Below are 18,055 nucleotides of genomic sequence, written 5' to 3'. Positions count from 1 at the left end.
CTTGAATTAGTTATTGATCAACTTCTGAATCTATATTTACTCAGTGCCTGGCAAGATTTTGTGGTGCTCGTGTTGATTACTACAATATGCTACTTCTTCTTCATCGAGCAGCTACTTGGTGAGATATTAGACAATAAGATGCTAGTTTAAATGTTTGCATTTTCTGATTGCTTCAGGGGGAGGGTGTTTACATGGGGCGATAGCTTAGATAGATTAAAACAATACTATAAAGTAATCCACCACATAGCATGATCATGTAAACCTTTAACACACAATCCTATGATTTTTTATCCAATATATCACTCACAGTGAAGTGGTAACGTCTCCCATCGTCATATGATTTTATTCTTGAGGAATGTTTTCCATCTGCAGACCGAGGATATGAAAAACCAAGCGCTTGTGATTTCTGCTCCATTCGCTTTCACCTTGGGTCTTACTTCGTCAATTTTTGCTGTGGTTCTTGGTTTGTGCTCGATAAAGCTCAAAATGATTTTTTTTTTTTGTGTGGGAGAATATTGATCCAAACATAGTTTATTTCTTATGCAGCACTTAAAGAGCATGCATGGACTTATGCGGGCTTGAGTTTGCTCTTGTGGCCTTGATTCTCCACGTTTTCTACAATTTGGTGAGAATTACTCAAATTTTGCCTTTTTTCTATTCTAAAAGTTTCTAACTTCTTGGGTTTTTATTACAAGCAATTGTTTCGTTTATGAATCACGAAACTTAGGATTTGTAACAGAATGGTGCTTTATGAAACTGAGTCTAAATGCCTAGGCTTATATAAAAAAGGCTAATTGGATCATAAATCACGAAGTTGCCCGAATTAGGTTATGCACAGGTCTGTTAAATTTTGTTCTCGAATACAGACTTTGTACATTGTTTGAAATTTCTCATGATTTTGCTTTCCGACGAGATTGAAGCTGGCTTGGCAGCTAGAAAGCACGGGCATGTCGTCCCGCATTCAAATCATCTGGAAAACGAAATCAAGAAAAAATTGCAAACAATGTAAAGATATGTGTATCAGAGAAGAAGATCCAAAAGTCGTGTGCAAAAAACAAAATCAAGGCAAAGTTGGTTTTTATAAACCAATTAATCCTGTATAAAAGTATTTTACGCCCCAGGAAAAATTAGTACTTGATGGCATGTTCTTGATCTGGCAGCTTCACTTGTCAGCAATTTCGCCATCTTGATCGTGTTCTTGGGCTTGGGGCTATGCTCCTCCACACTATATACATACAGATTTCCTGGTGGTGGTCTCAGAAGCACAGCCCTCCGAGCTAGTGTGACACCAGCTGAGAGAGATGAAATCAGAGAAACACGCCGTGTATTTCCTTGTAAGCCTGCATGATGTTGCAGGAACGTTGCCCTGCAGTAAACGAAGAGGCTAACTCAGGGTTACTGCAGAAGCTCAATTGCATATTGAAACCCCAGATTTCCGCTCTATAAAGGGGGCCCTACAGGGTAGTGAAAATTTGTACTGATATTAGTTTGACATGTAGTAGCAAGTGGTATTGTCATTTTTGGTGGTGATAAACAAAAGGAGATGATATTATCTGTTATTATTTGAGTTACATATAACTCTTTTCCCTTTATAAGCATATTGTGATGTAGGAAATTAGAATGTAATGTGTGTAAAAATGAAATTCAATTAGCTGACATAACTTACTTTTCAATCTGCTGATTTTCTGAAAGGGTAAAGAAAGCTGAATTTCAAGAGTCTTTTTGTGGCAAGAAAGGCTATGTGATCCCATCCCAGATAGAAGGAAAAGATATGGGGAATCTCATTTCAAATCCAGAACAGATAGCATCATATGCACATCTTCTTCAAGCAAGAGTTGCTCCCAGCACGAATGCCAACCTGATTCCTCACTTGACCCAGCTGCAGCCGGGCATTTTTTTTAATGCCGCGGTCAGCCATTGCCCCCTTCCCCAAAGTCTCCCTCGTCTCCACTGCCCGCTAGCTGAATACATATTCGACAGCACCACATAGCTCATCTCATCACCGGGCTTCACCAGCTGCAGCTGTTCTGCTATTTCCGCACCCATCTTAACACAACCCTGCGACAGTATGACCCAAAAAGAGCCTCCAATGAGCCAACACTCACATTTTTCGACTCTGCATATTTATCTGCTATTTCTTTTGCTCTCTCCAACTGTCCGGCTCTTCCTAACATATCCACCACACAAGCCACATGCTCGATTTTAGGAGAAATGCCATAGGGGAAGTCAATTGACTCGAAAAGGAAGAGGCCATCGTTGATCAAACCCAAGTGGTTACAAGTCATCAATAAACCTATGAAGGTCACATTGTCTGGCTTCATCCCAGAAGCCACCATTTCTTCAAGAATGCCTAGAGCTTGCTAGAATGCCCGTGCAATCCAAATGCAAATAACATCGTGTTCCAGGAGATCAAATCCTTTTCAGAAATATCTGCAAAAGCTCTGTACGAGCTGCAAATGTCCCCACATTTTCCGTACATGTTCACAAGGCCATTGCCAACGTAGGCGTGAGCATGAAAACCATATCGAATTACACAGCCATGGACCATTCTACCATGGCCTAGCGTTGCCAAGTTCGAGCAAGCATGTAGAGTAGCTCCTACCGCAATATCATCTGGCCTAATTCGATTCCTCATCATATCAATAAAATAGGTTAAAGCACACTCTCCACGCCCGTTTCTCATGTATCCGAGTGATCATTGATGTCCATGAGATAAGATTCTTTTCAGCATACGCTGAAACACAAGATGAGCTTCTTGAAGATCACCTATCTTCATATAAGCATCGATAATTGCATTCCACGAAACATCAGTACACATCCCAACAGCCTGGACTACTTAAGAACCTCATGTTTTTCACGAAGTTGGTATAGAAACTAAGAGCCGAATTGTTAACCTCCTGCGAACTCCATCCACTTTTTATGATAAATCCGTGTAGCATATGACCATAACACGGCTCACTTGTTTCAGCACAAGCATTCAAAACTGCACTCAAAGTCCACGATCAGGCCGAAAGATTCCTCTAACATCATCTTGAAAAAACTCAAACACCATTGTAGTTCTCCCCACTTTGCATAACCAGACAATGATAGTATTCCACGCTATGACCACTTTTAGCGGCATATCATGAAAAACACTACGATTCTTCAAGAAGACCGGCATTTGAATAAGCAAAGAGCAACGAGCACCACGAGACCTCATTCCTATGCCCCATCTCTGAAAACACTGCATTAGCCTCTCGAGCTCTTAGGCATTTCCCGTACATATCGATAAGTGCATTATTCACAGGCATGAACAGACTGCACCCTGAAACAACGACAAGGGCATGAAGCATTTGGCCGGATTTGTTATCTTTCAAGCGGCACACGTGCTTAGCACTGCAGTGCACGTGAAGTGATCGGGCTTGACATTGCTCGATCTCATGGAATTGAACAACGATCGAGCTTCTTGATAGAGGCCCAGATGCAAATATCCGCTCACCATTGCGTTCCATGCAATGGTATCTCTGTGGGACAATTCATCGAACAGTTTGCGAGCGCGCGATATGTTGCCTGATTTAGCTATGGCCGCAATCTTGGAAGTGACTTCAACCAAGTGTGAGCGCATTGGACCTGAATTTTTAGAGTCAATCCATGAAAATATTTGGGGAAGTGTTGGAATTCTTGAAGTTACAGGAGTGAAACCATGTAAGTGTTCTTGGTTGATGAACTTAACTTCCTTTATGAAAGTCTGAAACTGAATACATTTTCATCTAGATTCTCATATTTACAAACGGTATTATTCGGACATGAATTAGGCTCTATTTGTAATAATTTCCGCGTTGGAATGATAAATTTGTGATTTTAGAATTGTTGGTTTGTTTAAATTAACAATTCCAAATTTGCAATCATTTGTTTGAATCCACAATTCCAAATCTGAAATAATTTACAGCTTAAAATAGATTAATTGTGATTATAGACTAAAATCCTCGAATTGTTGATGTTTTTAAATTCACATTTCCAAATTTGCAATCATTTCCAAGTTAAAATAGATTAATTGAGAGTATAGGCTAAAATCTTACGAATTCACAATCTTTAACCAATGTTTAGATGTACTAACATAAATCTAGAGTCATGGTCTTCAAGTGTGGGTGTGAATTGGCCTATCGAATGAGTGGATAATGCCAAAGACCAAATATCAGTCATCTCCAGCTATCGACTCTGATATAGCTCATCTCCAGTTAAAAGACCCACAAAAACATTACTCTTGATACTAACAGACATCTCCATCCCGATCAATATTTAGTAGTAGTACTAAGAAAGCAATTGATATGTGCTAATCAACAATATGCAGTGAAGACAATTTTTTTATACGGCACTCTAATTTCTTGCTTAAACTGAAGTACAAAACACAAGAGATGGAAATGTAGTCCAATTCAACAAGAAAATTTTATTAGGAAATTGGAAATGATATAGGGTACTTCTAACAAGTAAATGCAGGAGACGCAGTGCAAGCCATGATTAAGTAGAGTGCACAACCAAGTTTGCTCAACCCTGAAGGCCAATAATACCTGCAACAAAACAAACAAAGTTAGTGGATGAATGTCTCATGCTTCTTCGTCAGAATCTATTGTTGTCATTGTCTTTTGCACTAAGCTGTTTTGAAGTTATCTGTTTATTGGTGTGGAGCGAACTACATAGACAATTCAAATGGTGACAATTCAAGGATCCACTCATTCTGCAACAATTGGTTGAGCGAAAAATAACTGGCTCATTATTGAATACTTTGACTGTGGCGTATGGATGCATTTAGTCTTTTGACCTTGAAATAGGTGGTTTGATCTATCTATCATCTATCTATCTAGTATCTATCTATCACAAATTACTACTATTCTTGTTTGATTAGTGCAGAAAGATGATTACACTTACCACAAGCAATTCTACCACCAGCATTGCCAGTGCTCTTGCTCAATTCATGTCCACCTGAGATAACATAGTAACAACGTAAGGAGATAGGATATAGTTAGACATAAATGGGATTATGGGGGCATAAAAATAACCACAGAAAAATACTATGGTGGTATACTAGTGGCTCAGCAGGAATACAGTTACAGCTTACAATGTTACATCAGTGGGTAGAGTCAACAAATTGGAGAGCAAAAATTACTCAAATTAACTTATGAGATTGTTGCAGATTTGTAGAAGAATAACTAGTTAGTGCTTACAATGATGTCCCACACGGAAAGATATTAACAAATGGTTTTGTGTATTGAGTCAGTCTGCTCCAGGAGGATCAGATGATCGATTAGATGAGCTTTAAAGGTACAATTCATTTTCTTATTTTAAAGAACATGCCAACTTTATAAGCAAATTACTAGGAACAGAAAGTAGCAGAAAGGCCTACCCTTTCCAAGATCATCAGGATCACCATGAACAACAACTGCTCTTCCAATGATGGAATGTGGTCCACTCAGTGGGATCTGGCAGAGAAATTAATAGGAATTTTAATACACTTGATCAAGAAAATAACCTTAGGTATTTATAAGATAGTGGGGAAGAAAAACACCTGCTTGTCAACAATGGTGAATGATGCGGTGCCTGAAACAAGATATCAGAATGGTGTTGGAGTCAGAGGGATTCAAGATTACAAAATGTCAGATTCATAATAATTAATAAATCATAAGCATCAATGAGCGCAAGAAATCAAGAAAGAGAAAATGGCAAAAGCAAAATAGAATGTGGCTTTCAAGTTGTTTTACCAATAAAATATGTTATAATCCATTATAACAAGTGCCACTAAATTTGGAGATCAGGAACTTGAAACTCTAACCAATGTGAGACAGTCTAGTGAATAAACAATAAAGTTAACATGGATACCTAAGAAAGATACATTAAAGACTTTTAAGTAAAATTATGGGTATATACCATCTTCTCCAGCTGTGATATTCCCAAGATCACCAGCATGGCGAACCTCATCCTCGGGAGCACCATGCTCTTTGCCATTAGGATTGAAGTGAGGACCTGAGATTTGGATACACATTGACCAATTTCAATCAAACAATTTTTGGCAAATGATAAAAATCATAAATTTATTTAATGTACAACAGAGCCATCACAAATAGTGCAAAAAATTACCAGTCGACATGCAACCATTAGTGGTGTCACCAAGGGCATGCACGTGAAAGCCATGGAGTCCGGGCTTAAGGCCAGAAAGGTTTCCGGTGACAGTTGTTGGGCCTGCACAGAAAAGGAAAAGAAACTAAGCATCTATAACACAAACATGTAGTTACATCAACTGATTACATGACAATGATAGATACCATCTCCCTCCTGGGTGAAGCTGACGTGCCACTAACACCCTCGCTGCTATTAAGAACTACGACAGCCTTCACCATGATTATCTACTTGTGTGATCTACAAAATTCAGAAGAAACACCTCAATCATCTTGTGCAAAACAAAATACCATCACAAAACTAAGCATCAGTTAAATGGTCAATACAGAGCATATCACAGAACATAGCGAAAAGTAAGAAGATTCAGATCAGATTGGTTATATGACATAGAAATGCGACCAAATGCCTCAGAAAAGATCAACTCATGCTACGAAAGACGACAAATCCATTGCCTACACTTATAGCACCTTTCAGGTGTTAAAACTAAGAAAAGATCTCACTACTCTTAAGAACTTCATTTCATACATGAAAATTTGTTTAATTTTTGCCAACATCAATTAAACAGAAAGAATCAATTCCAGAATATAAACCAGACTCGAACACATAAATACTGAGCCATAAGATGAAAGATCCAGACTATTCAACCATCCATATACTAACGACAGGTGAATCACACTAAATAGGAGGACGTGCTGAAAACTAAACCAACCTACATACAACAAACGCAAACAAAAGGGGTAAAAACGAACTAGCATAGTCAGATCCAGGCCAGATCAAAAATAGATTGAATTATAAGCAGAAAGTAAACAACAGATCAAGTCAAATTCACATTTTAATTAGAAAAAATCCGAAGAATGAATCGATAAACAGTAATTAAAATTGATGAAACACCTGATAGTTTTCTGATAGTCTGGTAATGAATAAATTTTACCTCAGAACACCCCTGATTGAAGTAATAGAGCTGAGAACTGAGAGCGAGCGAGAATGAAATACTGAGAAATGGAAGATTCTAGTTAAAATTAAAACTCAGAAAATGGGTAGGTGAAGACCATAAAATTAGTAGTAGTAATTTAATTCGATTTTTAATTCCGTCATTTTAATTTGAAGTCAATAAATGACCAATGTATGGTCATCGTTTATAGCGCCGATTCTATTTGTAACCCCATTTTACTACACGCGCCACGCTCTTTGTTCACAATTAGTATAGCTATTTTCACTGGTTTATAATTCAATTTATTGATATTATTTAAAATTAAATTAGGGTCGATAATAAAATATATTTCTTTGATGTAACATTATAAGCCATATTGTAATCCATCCATCCCATTTAAGTGCGGATCTCTTAAAATAGAAATATCATTATTCTATTTTATTTTCTCTCCTCAACTCTAAAATAAAATTATACTCTCTCCGTCCCATATTTGAAGTTACTTATTAATTATTATAGGCTCGAATTTTAAGAAAGAGTTAAGTGTGTAATAAATGAAGTGAGATGGTGGAGTGTTTAATAAATGAAGTCGAGATGGTGGATTGGTTGAAGGTGGATCCTTTTAACTTTTGATTTTTTTTGATTTATTTTAATGTAAATAATGAAATTTTTATGTAATTTTGATAAAGAATGGGGTAAAATTGTATGACCAAATATGACAAATTCTAAAAAATGACTCTTAAGCCGAACAACTTTTATGGCTAAAAAGTACTCTATGCAGGATGGAGGGAGTATAAAATTTTATGCGAATAAGAAATGATCCATTTAAAGTGGAATAGAGGAAGTATTGTTCACCAAATGTAATACCTTATCTGGAAATCCTATAAAAAAACATTAGTGTCTCGCCCATCTAAAATAACAACTATTTTAAATATAGTTATTAAAATTACAAAAGAGAACTATTTGTAGGTACAGAATGAGTATTTGATAATATCATACTCCTATCATCTATTTTAGCATTTATTTTTAAATAAAATTAAATATATCCCACCAAAAGTCCAAAACTATTTTATTTAGAAAGATTTACATTTTAATTTTTCAAGATATAATAAACAATGTTAATTAAGGAGTGGAAATCAGGTGCGCGTGGGCTAGCGGGTTTTGACTTGCAAAACCTGCCACGAGGTTGCAATTGGTGACCGGCGAACACTTTCTTTGAATTTAATTTTGATGGACGGCTTGGATCACACTACTCTTCACTCCCATTTTACTTGCCACAAAAATTCTTTCAAAATAGCCTACAATCTCCTCAGTCCTGTCCATTAACGACTAACTCGGTAGTCTATACCTAAGCATTAATTTATTCTCTATAATTTCTTTATTTAAAAATAAAATAAATTAATTCCCTATCTAGCCCCTAATTAATTCCCGTAAATGGTGGCTTAAACTAAAAACCACAGTTGTTTTCTCTTCCTTGGCTAAAGAATAAAATAAATGTACCTCTTTTTACATTTTTATTACAGTACATGTTGTTCCTCTTTATGCAAGCTCCACGTTTAACTCTTATTCTCTTGAAAATGTTAATATATCCAAAATTCTTCAATCAGGTCTTCTTGGGGAGAGCATGAACTTGTTCTTCACACATAGAAGCACCCGAATTGCGATCTCTTGAACTTTATAGGTGAATAATGCGCTCCACATCTTTACGAGCTGCCTCCTGCTTTTAACGAACAATGTCCTCTTTAGTGTTATCGACGCGTTAGAGCATTAGCAATGGAGGCGGTCGCAAGGGTTGAGTGATCCCCCTCCCAGGCCACTCCCTTCCACCTCCACCCCAAGGCCGATAATCGGCCCAGCCGATCTCCCCTTTTTTAAAAAAAAATTATTCATCTTTTATCCACTATATATACTTCATTCCTCATCAATTCACATTCATCCCTCTACAATCTCAATCTCAATCTCAATTTTTTTGTTTTTATTATTTTATTGAAATTGCTTCTCGTTGTATTCTTTTTCCAATATTGTAATACAACGAAGAATTAATTTATTATGTATATTTTAATTTAAAATATTTAGACATTGATATTAAAAGAAATAGTGATGATGTGGAAATGAGATGAGCTTTGAGATAGATGTGGAATAGACTCTCTTGTAGGGAGGTAGGATCTGAGATGGATCTCACGGATAGAGAAAATTGAGAGATGGATTCGGAGATAGACCACTGTTGCTAATGCTCTTGTACAAAAAATTTTATAGTTTTCTTATGTAGATTTATTGTATCAAGAATTGTTCCTACATTGAATTAGAATATAAGTTGATATCGATGTGTTGAGTCCAACGACCCCATCTGATCAATCATTGAAATCGAACAACACAACAAATAAGTGATTTCTACTAGTATTTGTTAAGATTAACTGCTCAATATAAACTATAACTATTAATCTAGATTTGTATTCATTTATTATTTTCTTTAGGTATTCATCCCTGTTATTTCCGGCTGGAAATAAACATATCGACCAGTGTCCTTACGAACCCAATCGTAACTTCGCAAAAATTGCAAGGAATTTGCAAGCTCATAAATCGTGTTTGCTACTCAACAAGCATTCAAACTTAGTGGACCTTTGTGTTCTCTACTACTTGTTGGAAATAATGTGCCTTTACACTCGGCAAACTCTTGTTATTGCAAAAAACCAAAAGCTAGAAGGTAAATTAAACAAAGTAAATAGTAAATACAATAACGGAACAAGATGCAAACTATAGTCTTTTTCAAGTCGAATCGAGATATCTCTCTGCAAGATGAGATATGCCCGAAGCTAATGCTCACGGATTAGGCGAGACGTCCCCAAAGATGAAGCGACTTTCCTCCTACCGAGTTGAAGCACCTCAAACTCGTAGGCCCGCGAACTTGAATTGGAGGTAAGAACCGAGCTATCAATGCTCCTAAGATGCGACTAGAATCTTGGCGCTTAGTGAGAAAGAGAATGATTGTTGGTGTGTTTCTACTCCAAAATACTCATCTATTTATAGGCTAGGAATGACCACATGAGAGATCTCGGTATTAAGGTACGACCAAAAGCCTAGCCTTTTCCAATTTCCCTCATGTTCCATATTTTCCTACACTACTTATATTTAACTCGTAATGCATTGATTAAAAAATGAACCTTACTCAAACAGTCAAACTTGGTGGAATTTATAAATCATTAGTGTGAATCCAAAATCACCGATTTAGTCTAAATGCAGATTAACTTGAATTACATAACACGGTAAAAATAATTAAAATATGTAAATCATAGTTATAATGATATACAATGTACCCAATTTCAAAAGGTAAAGCTACATGTCAAAATGTCCTGGCCCCTACCGACCAAACCACCTGTTTCTTCAACAAGATGATTGAAATACCCCCGACAATAATCTAAATAAATTATTTATACTTTGAAACACGATGACAATCTAATATAATTGAAATTGAAAAATTGAAAAAATTAGATAAAACTCCACTTGAAATAAAGCAGGCGACAACAATTTTATAACTAATCTATTTACTTAGACGTGAAGAAGACAATATAAACACACTGAAATAACAGATGGTAAAACATTACTAACCCCACTCTAGTAAGAAAAAGATGTAACTGCGACATGTTGTTTCAATGCTCTAGTAGACTGCAATTTGTCAGAGTTGACGATCTCTCCATTAAAATCAGGCCATCAAGAGCAGCCCAATTTGAAAGATGAGATCATCAACTCCGACAAAATGCAAATCTACCAAGCCTCGGCATCACCACCAACAGCATAACTCGAGAGGGGAACAGATGTTTCGACGGCGCCGCTGAAAGTATCAGCTCTTCTTCGAACAGGCTTCCTTACCAAATCAGAAACAGGCAAAAATATTTTTTATAACAACGAAGATCAACGTAACAGGAAAACTAACAATTTTGTGAACCAACTACGTCGAGCAAGAGATTTAGCAGAAAATTCAATAATCTATGTACCTTTAGAGGAGAAAATTAACAGCATTGAGATGTGTTTTGATGAAATAAAAAGAAAATATGGAAAGAAGAATAAGGTGGATAGGAGAAGAGAGGAGATTGGGCATATTTATAGAAAGGGGTATGTTCGTCATTTAAATAATGTAAAATTGTTAAGTGCTCCATGTTCTATTGATGTAAAGTGTAAACAGTCTTCTTTTATGGTGCCATTGTGATTTGTGACATGGCTTTTGTTTGTTTGGTAAGAAAGGTCAAAAGATAATTAGCCACCTTTTCAAATTTTCTTCATTTGTAATTATATTACTCCATATGCACAAACATTTAGGCCTTTACATTAAAAGGTTATTTTCTTCGTTGAATTGTTTTACATACATAAAAGTTGTGTCTTTACATTTATCTGTGAAGTCTTTTTTAAATTGAGTCTCCATATTGCGTTTGTTACTCCTAATATTTAGACATCTAAGAGTGCTTTCATTTCGGTTCACATTAATGTCCCAGCATATTTTTGTGCCTCACCATCAAATTCGTTACTTTGATCAGATCTATTTTAAAATTAAAATATAACGGATCATAATTAACATATGAATACATATAAACAAATGTTGAAATTAATAAATTAATCACATGAAACTTAAGTTGAAGAAAATGTAAATACTAGGAGTAGCTTTGAATAAAAACCTATTGATTGGATGAGAACAACTTTTCAAGTAAGTTTCCTTGAGTGCAAAATTATTCTCTTTTGCAAACCATAAACTTTAATAAGTGAAATTAGGACCTGCACATATATAAATGAAACAATTTTTTCTGCAAACTAGAACAACACATCAATAGGGCTAATTATTTGAAACTCAATTCATAGTTTCATCAGAAATTTTAGACCCCATACATGATTTACAGTCGGACACCAATTCCTTGATACATGACAAAGACAAAAAAGGTAGAAAGAGAAAGAGAAATTCAATCAAAAATAAATACTAGAATCCAAACAACAAAGACAAGCTACATACTTCAAACATAAACAAAAATACCAGCACCAAGAACTCAAGGTGAGGGTTTGTCGTCGGATTGCAGCAACAAACATTCATTGAAATTATATGGTTCTTCATTTCTTTTCCAAGAGCTCCTCAATGAGATCAGCTGCTTCTTGAACAGTGCTGATGCTCTGGCGCTCTCTTCCTCCACACAGATTCCAAACTCCTCCTCGAGTCCCATCACAATCTCAACCTGAACGGACATTTAAACAATTATTGGAAAAGATACTGATCTGTGTTTTTTAAAGGAAAAAACTACTACAAATAGATCAACAATATTTTCATTCTTCCATGTTATTGAGGAATATATAGTAGCTTAGTACTATTACTATATAACATAGACATTGCAAATAAATAAGTGTAAAAAGTCAGAAGATCATACTCATCTCACTACTACTGCTCAAGCAATCAGAAAGGAAGAATGTAATTTGAAAAGCAGGGAATGCTCATAAACAAAATTAGATGATAGAAAAATTGATGCAACAATTCATGTATCAACTGAAGAAGTAAACTATATCTCTATACACAATGAATTTAATGACAAATGCAGTTCACATAGCATACTGAAGAAGTAAAAGATATCTCTATACACACAAATGCCAAACCATCTATGGGATCAAGGAATGTAAGCAAAATGCTTAACAATAGCTAAACGTGGACCAGAAAAAAAATAGGAAGCAACAAACACTTCATAACACTCATAGTTGTAACTGAAGAGACTTTACCGTGTCGAGAGAGTCAGCACGAGTACAGAAAATTTTGACTCTCCACAGACATCACGATCTTCAGGAAGAGCCAGCTGTTTCCTCACTATGTCTACAACTTTCTTTACGGTCTCTGGTTTGGCCTGCACCATAGAACCATCCGAAATCATTTGTAAAATCATCAAGCTTGTGTACAAACAGACGCTAAGGAAAAGCAGATATGTCTAGAAGCAATAGACGACAATAAAAATACTTACTGCACAGGCAACACGAGGCGAAGAACAGGCAATCTGCGAGATTGGAAGCCATTCGGCAAATGACAGTGAAGCCTTCTTCAGATTTGAAACCTGCAGAAAATGCAACAAAATCAGGGAAATCGAGATTTAATTCCCGTATAGGAACAAGCAAACTAATTGAAAGAAATTATTGAATTCGACATTCTTTTGTTAAATACTTATTTCATAATTCTTGTAAAGCTTATTCAAACCATGCTCAAAGTTATATCAGAAACTAATTCTAGAAAGTTTAAACAAGCAACAAGAACAAAACACACATGCACTCAAACATTAGGCATCTAAGTCCAAATCCTATAAATAATTAGAAAAACTAGAAGATTATTAGAAATTGATACAAATAATCAATTTTGCACATCTTCAAGCTAAAAAGTAGATCTGAAGGCTAAAGTCAAGAAGCTTAAACCCCATTTCCTAAAAATACTTCTTTCTAACCTATAAACCAATAGATAGTAAAGGAAAAGGAAAAGGCGATGGATCGATCAAGTTAACACTGAAAAGGTCAACATCAAACTCATTATAAAGATCCATTTTTCAAAGATGTCATACTATTCGTTGCAAATTTGCAATAACAGGCACAGACGATTTTGTCGCTGCAAGATCTCATATATTCCTAGCACATATCACCAATAAAAAAATAACCATAGTTTACAAAATGCAACCTATTAACAAAAGCACAAAAAACATCACAAAAACTCGTAAAAACCAATAGAATCGATGAAATTAAACCTGACTTTGCTTGATTAAGCAAGAAACCGATGAGAACTTAACACTGGAAGCAGTAACAGAGGCCTTTTTTTATGGGATAAAAGAGAATGGATCTGAAAATTTGAGGAAAAAAGGGGTGAAGATTGTGAAGCGTGAGATTATAAATGTGTATATATAGGATAGTGATTAATACTATACAGTAGTGAAGCGGAGTACTGAGCTGTTTTAATTATAGCAGCTGGCTTTGTATTTGTGCTTCTTCGATTGTATCGATATTCTGTTTGGTAGTTGGGTTTTGGGTTTGGGAATTAGTATTTTTGTTTCATCTGTCATGAAGAAATTTATAAGCACAAGTTTGAATTTTAAAAAATTACTCGCGCACAAAATATAGAAGACAATTACCATTTTTACCATTCACAAAAAAAAAGAAGCCATTTATGGAAAAATTTAAAAAATAATAACCGCATCATTCCACTAACACTACTTTTCACTTACTTTTTCTCCCTTATTTTACTTTTTCTCTTATATCTTCTTTTTCTAATTCACATTAAAACTGTGATTGCTCTATTTTTTTTGGACGAGGAGTACTATATATTCCCGGTAACACACGGATTTTAGAATATGTTGTTTAGAATTACCTCCTTCATATTTTAAGATGCACATTCTTGAGTGGCACAAATTTTATGAAGTATTGTTAGGTGAAAAAGTAGTTGAATATTTTAATGAGAGAGGAGAAGAGGTTATTTCCAAAATTGAAAGTTTAATCTTGACGAAAACAAAAAGAAATGTGGTTCTTGAATGAACGGAGGAAAGATGTTAAGTTAGAGGAAAAATGTATTTTTACTACTCTCTTCGCGTTACACATTTTTTTAGCACAGGTTTTATCTAATCATTGAGTAAAGAGAGAATAAAGCAGTGAGAAAAAAGTAGAGAAAAAAAAAAAGTCGAGAGAGAAGATAAGTAAGAGAGATAGAGTGGTGTTTTCTCCTATAAAATGAAATGTCTCATTTGTAGTTGGAGACCTAAACGGAATACATCCACATAGTTGAACGGAAGGAGTATAAAAATTTAATTTTTTAAAAATTGACATTTTATGAACAAAAATTTGGATGGGAAATATGACATTTACCTAGAACAGATAAAGTAGTAGGGGTCCGACGATGACATGTGGACAAAAGATGACATGTTACTATTTCACTATAAATTAACATGCCATCGTTTTGAATTTTTTATACCTAAAAAATCGATACGGACGATGTTAATTCTTTTGTTTAAACGACTATCTTTACTAGGAGCATATACAACTAATACAAGGGAATAAAATAAATATTCCAACAGATGTAACATTGACACCTAATTTCGAGAAGTTTAAAGGGAGATGTATACGTTGGTGACATAATGTGTATTTCAATAAAAAAGATAAAGAAAAAGGCCTTGGTATATCCATAAGCTAAAAGAGAGTATTCAAAATTTCTCGCAACTAAAGTGTTTGTGTGAAAATTTAGGAAAATACATTTCACCATCTAAATAAAGAGCTAAATAACAATAGCAAGATACTCCTTATGTTTGTGAAGGTGTTCTGCAGTGCTAATTATATCTAGGATTGACAAATCATGTGGAGTATGTTATAATCATGTCAATTCAATAACAATTCAACCTAATTAGTTTAATTGGAACTTGAGTTTTAAATTTTTTTCTTAATGAGAATACAAACTGAGCCTGCTACCCTTACACAACATGAACTCACTAGGGACACAATATAATATGGGTTAAACCAGTATTTTTCTTCATTTTTACAAACACTATTGCTCATAGTGAATATTACTACTTATTAAAACAAAAATATAAATAAAATATGTACAATATTACATTATTCAATGAGAAAAATATTTAAAACATGTCATTCTATAATACAAACATGTCATTCGATGTATAACTGTGTCAGTGTCATTATATAGCAATATTGCACTGCATAACCAAAATATCGTGGGTTGGATGAGTCCAATTTGATGATATTTTGATGAGGTGTTTGAAAAAGTTTTACTATTATTCAAAACTTGATCGGTTTGAATTTATTTCAGAATAATAAATAAATATTTTAACTAAACAACTTTTGAAAAAGATATTAATTAATTTAAATCAAATCATAGACTTAAATTAATACATGAATATTTATGTCTTAAACACGGAAAATAATACTCCCTACATCCCACTTTGGAGTCCCGGTTGGATAAACTAATAAAAAATGCTCTACAGAAGTAAAAAATGTTAAAAGTGGGTCCCAACATCCACTAAAATATTTATTTATTACACACTCAATTAAAAGTTGGTCCCAACATCCACTACAATATTTATTTATTACACACTCACACTTTCTTAAAACATTGCAATACTCAACTGAATTTCTAGAGCGAGGCGAAGATACTTGTAAATTGATTCGTGGTTGAGTACGAAGAACCTCACATGGAGATGTAACAAGCAATCGACGATTTTTGGAGAATCAAATCGTAATTCTAAACCATAGGAATTCACGATTTAAGTTTAAATTACTTTAGCATGAATTAGTTGAATGCAATTATTGTTTAACATTGATATCAATGAATCACATAATCATCAAATACTAGATTTGTTAGTCTAATTTATTTATGTCTACAAGTCTCTGCTAGGCACTGAAAGCCCAATACATTCATCAACCAGCAACAAGGGTCATCAAAGGGAGAAGAAAAGGAGAGCAGTTAGATAGATAGTGAGCTGATCATCGAAACTTCAAGCTAGAGTTAGTCTTGATTGATTTATTGTAGCTCGTCATTGTCTATTGATTTAAAATATGAGTTTTAGTTTTCCGTCGTGGATGTAAATCAAATTAAGTTCTATCGAATAACATTAATTATGCGCATCTTTGTTAGTTTTGTTTTAATTAAAACGTTTATTTCTTAAATTTCGTAAAAAATGCTTTTATTAACAACAAAGCGAATAAAGTACATTATATGGAGTATACTAGTACCTTATAAAAAGTTTATGTAATTTGATTGATTCTAAGTTCACCTTAAGCAACGTTCACTAGAATAAAAAAATCATTAAATATATTTTTAATATAATTAAGGATTTTAATATGTGTTCTAAAATCTAAATATACAACAAAAATTTAAAAAATATATCCTTATTGTTAGTTTCACGACTAAAATGGATGACCCAAATGGATACGCCCTAAAAAACAAACAAAAGTTCAAGTTAATTTATCTTTCATTTAGGGACGCTTACTTTTGTGTCATAAATTGTTTTTATTTCCTATAAAAATGATTGTATTTTAATTTTTTATCCTTAAAAAATTACTTTTTGTCGTGATTAATTAAAGACTATAAGTACTAATACAATTAAGTAGTATCAATGAATAAAATCACGCATTTGATCGAAATAGACTTTAAAAAATACTTATTTAACGAAAAAGAATAAAAATTTCAAAACAATTTTTGTGAGGCGTCTCAAAACCAATTATTGCTAAATGCTACAAGGTATGTATCCAATCTTTGCGATGTACACGACTTTATTTAAAAATAAGACACTGTAGAGAATCGAAGCAAACGGAACTGCAGAGTTTCGTACAGTCGTTCCATCTCCCACTCTAAAATCTAATTCAATTATTTATATGCATAATTTCTTAGTACTAATATTTTATTTTTTTCGGAGAGAGAAATTTGTCGACTAAATTTATCAGAATTTTCGGGTTTCAGCATTACAATTTTTCTTGATCATGATGAGAACAGCTCCAATTTCAAATTTGTTTCAGAGTTTTCGAACGATTCGGTGAAAAATACTTCCAGGAGAAAAAAATTGGAATCAGGAATTTGAAGCGAGGTAATGCCGCTTCTAATTTTGAAGTTTTGATTTTCGTATGCACTAATCTCCTCGACGAGATGAAATCCCGAAATGCTAGTATTTCTTCACGTTTTGATTCAGTTTTCTGTATTTTCTTGATATAATGACAACCTCGGTTGTGATTTGCCTAGAGCGAAGTGTAAGGCATTGTGCATGTGAAGATAGGTTTGTTTGGTGCTACATTGTGTTGCTGACGTTTCATCGTGCTTGAGCTGGGGAACTAAGATCATGAGTAATTTCGTTTAATGAATTTTTTTTGTTATACTACATTTTTAATAAGAAAATTGGGGTGTTGATTAGAGTTTATAAAATGTCTGCGAAACTTAATTCCAGAAAGTGTTTTATAATGGGCACACACATTTTTAGGCGCTCATCG

At 34.4% G+C, this 18,055-nt stretch overlaps 3 pseudogenes; all 3 read right to left on the bottom strand.

Annotated features, from left to right (window-relative positions):
* Positions 1-1,683: 1,683 nt before the first annotated feature.
* On the bottom strand, positions 1,684-3,604 carry LOC125192201 (annotated as a pseudogene).
* A 721-nt stretch (positions 3,605-4,325) lies between these two features.
* LOC125196110 lies at positions 4,326-7,190 on the bottom strand (annotated as a pseudogene).
* A 4,695-nt stretch (positions 7,191-11,885) lies between these two features.
* On the bottom strand, positions 11,886-14,450 carry LOC125194586 (annotated as a pseudogene).
* Between the last annotated feature and the right edge of the window lie 3,605 nt (positions 14,451-18,055).

Source organism: Salvia hispanica, chromosome 6 (genome assembly GCF_023119035.1).
Source record: "Salvia hispanica cultivar TCC Black 2014 chromosome 6, UniMelb_Shisp_WGS_1.0, whole genome shotgun sequence".
Taxonomy (NCBI): domain Eukaryota; kingdom Viridiplantae; phylum Streptophyta; class Magnoliopsida; order Lamiales; family Lamiaceae; genus Salvia; species Salvia hispanica.
The sequence above is the reverse complement of the archived record's forward strand: the minus strand, read 5'-3'. Positions and strand labels throughout refer to the sequence as shown.